A 4,381-nucleotide genomic window follows, 5' to 3' on the forward strand; every position below is an offset into this window, starting at 1 on the left:
CTTATTGTCGTCTACGAGGTTATTTTTCTTACTTTTTGTTTCACGAACTACGCGATTATTTATGTTTATATTTCAATTTGGTTATGTAGAGGAGGAGGGTGGGGGTAATAATAATGATATTATTGTTAAAATACTAGGTGTTCCCGTGACTTCGTCCGCGTGGGAGATTCTATCTGGATACTCATAATTTTTTTAACGGCGTGATCCTGATCTCGTGATAATTATAGCATAAATAATATATTATGTTGCCATGTGACCTCCCTTATCTTATTTTAGCCAGTCCCCGAGACAGATGTACAGACATACGTAGGTACTTACCTATAGAAAAACATTAAAAAAATAATAATTTATTAAGTAAATAAAAAAGTAACTATACAGACTTGACAAAACAAAGTAAATTTTTGATATACACAATGGAGTATTTTGATGTTAATTGTTTAGTTTAATAAACTTTTTATAATTTAAATGTTTTGGGATTAGTCGTATTTAGTTGGAAAAAAGTTTGGATATTCAATCTGAACTTAGGCACTTGCGGGTGGTAAACGCAGTTTCTGGCGAAAATCCTGATTTTTCCCGAAATTTCGGGATAAAAAGTAGCCTATATGTTGCTCCACAGCCTACTCTATCTTCCAGTTAAAATTCCATAAAAATTGGTTCGGCTGTTCCGGAGATTAACCCAGACAAACCGAAAGATAGACAGCAGACAGAAAAAAAATTAAAAAGCGTTTGCTTTTGTTTTAGTATCACGTAAATAGCTATGTGCACTTGAAAAACACGTTTATTTTGAAATCACAGACAGACACTTCAATTATATTTATAAGTGGGTATGTATAGATTTATAGATTTTCCTTAGGTATGAAAAATGTATTATTAAAAAAAAAGAAATAAAGAGCACGAAGAAAAACGCATTTTTTACAAATTTTTTTTGCGTTCCACACAGTGTAAAAAGTGTTTTACTTAATAAACATAATTTTGACGACTAAGCTAAGCTATCACGTTTCTTCTAAAGAAATGATATGCAATGTTATAAATGAATCATTAATTGCATAGTTCCGTATTGAATCGGGGAAAAGGAACATTGGCATTATCAAGAATATTTTCGGATATTAAGATTTAATTTGTTACAAAAAGTTCAGATATACAATAAAAACTCAACTATTTATATCGCATGTTTATTATCTGTAAAGCTGTAAGGGAGATCTAAGAGAGTTGAAACAGTTGATTTATTTATTTATTAAAGGCATACCAACTAAGTATATAAGAAAACTTTGTATATTAAAACAATACTACTAAATTATAAAATTATGCACTTAAATAAAAGGTTTCCACAACATTGTAACAGTTTTTACATTAATAAACGTTCGTAACAGTAACGTCACGTGTTGTTATACTAAATGAAACGTTGTTTGATTAATTTATAAATCGATATGACAAAAACTGCTACTATTTCCTTTATAAGGAATTAATTTGAAGACTACTAATGACTTCTCCTCTTATGCCTAGTTCGCATTATGCTAGTATTTTAGTCTAGTAGCGAGTAATTTAGTAGCTAAACGTGTCTGAACACCAAAAATTTAGTCGAGCAGTTTAGTAAGTAATATTTTTATCGAGTAGCACCTCCCAAATCCCTCCACGCGTCCGTACGCACTGGTCCACCGGCTAAACGAGTCCGAACCTGTTGAATTAGTAGAGTTCATTAGTTACCGCAAAAATTTGAGAGAGTATTTTAATTTCAATGCTAATTCCTTCAGAAGACAATTAGTAGCTCCTAGTTTATCCCTTCTATCAATCCATTGACAATGCGTTGACGCAACGGCCATAGCACTGGTTTGTGGCGGTTTCGGGTTCAATCCCCGCACATGGCAAACGTTTGTATTAGCCATACAGATGTTTGCAGTGGTCTGGGCGTTTGTGCTCGTGTATTGTGTGTGTTTCCGGATCCCCGACACAAGAGATAATCCTAGTGAGGGCCGTTGAGTGTGAGGCGTTTATTTATATACTTATTTATTTATTTATTTTCGTATCCATAGCTTCTATTTCTTAATCACACAAATTTCCTCATCTACCTCTTCTAAAATCGCCGTTAAGATTAACTTAATCAGTTTATTTACTTTATTGCGCTGTAGGCTGTTCATCTTACAAAACACCATTGTCGGGTAATCTGTACTCGAGCGAAGTGCGTACGATTTTGGTGCAAAAGCGAGTATTATACTAAATGACTCGCTCCTAGAATAAAATACTAGTATAATGCGAACTAGGCTTTAGTGAGGTAAATTGAAACAGTGGTCTAGGAGGGTTGAAACATTTATTGTGTAGAAAAATTTGTATTAAAAGCACGTATTTGAAAATAAATGACATACACCTTACGTACCTAACCTTTTTTTTTGTTTCAATTACTACTATAATAATAATAATAATAATATTTATTTATTTCAAATATTTGGTACATAACAAAAACTATTTGTAACGATAATAACTACATTAGTATAAAACTGTGTCGCAGTCATTAACGCCCTCCTCACAAAGCGTCGTATCACAAAGATGACCAAATGTTACAAAAAATAAACATAAACACAATGAAACCAGGAATAATAAAGATCAAACAACAATAAAATAACTATGATAAAACAAAGATAATAAAAAGGGATGCAATGATGTGGAATTTAGAAACGTGTGTTGTGTGTAAGTACGAAATGTTTGTGTGTGTGTGTGTGTTTGTGTGTGTATGTGTATGCGTAGGTGTGTGCGTATGTGTTTGTTAGAATATGTGGATACGTTTCACTTCGTTCACCTATAAAAACACCAAAAATGTCTAGCTAGGTTACAGTGACCAAAAGTTTTTCCGTCTGATTATAATTTAATTTCAATAACCAGTTTGTCAATTTAGATTTACATACACGATAAGTTAGGGGGTAAATATTTAATTGCTTATTAATTTTATTGTACAGTATGGGACTCAAGTAATAATACTGACGAAATGAGGAGACTCTGTGACAAAATTGAACAGAACATACTCTATCACATCTCCGTTTTCCAGATAAAAACCGTTCATCAAATGGGGTGAATTTGTGTTTACGGAGAACAGAGCAAAGGACAAATAACTGTCGAACTGTTAATACGCCACAAATCTCGTACAGTTCTGTTGTTGGGAAACGGATAGGTCTCGAAATCATAATCTTTAGGATACATCTCTGCACTCTTTCCAGTTGAAGCAAGGTTGTTTTGGTTGCACCACCCCAAACCGGTATGCAGTAAGCAAGTAACGATTGGACAAGGGCATAATAAACCATCTTCATAATTTGGAAACTAGCACTTGATCTTAATTGTCTAAAGATGTATGTAAGTTTACGCAACCGGGAGGCGATAGCTTGTATCTGATTCTTCCAAGTAAGATTTACATCAACGAGTACACCTAGATATTTTACAATGGAAGAGCGAGTTATATTGCTACAGCTGCAAATACCATGCTCGGTATAGCATTTATGTGCGGTTATAGAGAAGGAATTGGAGGGTAAGGAGCGCTTGCAGCCAAATGTCATAAACACAGTCTTATCCAAATTTAAAGTCAGAATGTTGTTAGACAACCAACTCGTCACGACGGTGAGAGCCATTTCGCTATACTTACGCGTCTCAGTCCAATTTTTACCATGGACGAGAAGAACAGTGTCATCTGCATACGATACAATTTTGCAGTTTGGTATTTTAAGATTACAGAGGTCATTTACGTATATCAAGAAAAGAGTGGGACCCAATATACTACCCTGTGGTACTCCATACGTAAGATTCGCCTCATCACTAATGACACTGTTTATTTTAACTTTTTGCGTTCTTTCAGATAGATAGCTTTTCAGGAGGTTTAGAGCAATTCCCCTGACGCCAATTTTTTCCGATTTAATAAGAAGAAAAGGAAGAGAAACTGTATCAAACGCTTTAGACAGGTCCAAGAATACACCCAGAGTCCTCCTTTTACCGTCAATATTTCCAATCACATCGTCCACCAAAGTCATAAGCGCATCCTCTGTAGATTTACCAGCTCTAAAACCATATTGGTTACAAGCAAGCAAGCTATATTTCTCTAAATAAGACACGAGTCTTTTGTTAATAAGTTTTTCAAGAATCTTTGATAGAGAACTTAAAACAGAAATAGGTCTATAATTGGTAACAGATTCTTTACAACCTTTTTTAAATATTGGGTGAAAAATGGCGGTTTTGAAGACCCTGGGGAATATTCCTTGAGACAAGCAGAGATTACAGACCCTAGTAATTGAAGGACAGAGAATGTCCACGGCGCTTTTAAGTAAAGATGTTGTTATACCGTCCCATCCAACAGCAGAATGGCTCTTAAGACCATTGATGATGGTTGTGACTTCTACGTCATCAG

This window comes from Melitaea cinxia, chromosome 20 (assembly GCF_905220565.1).
Source record: "Melitaea cinxia chromosome 20, ilMelCinx1.1, whole genome shotgun sequence".
NCBI classification, from domain to species: Eukaryota; Metazoa; Arthropoda; class Insecta; order Lepidoptera; family Nymphalidae; genus Melitaea; species Melitaea cinxia.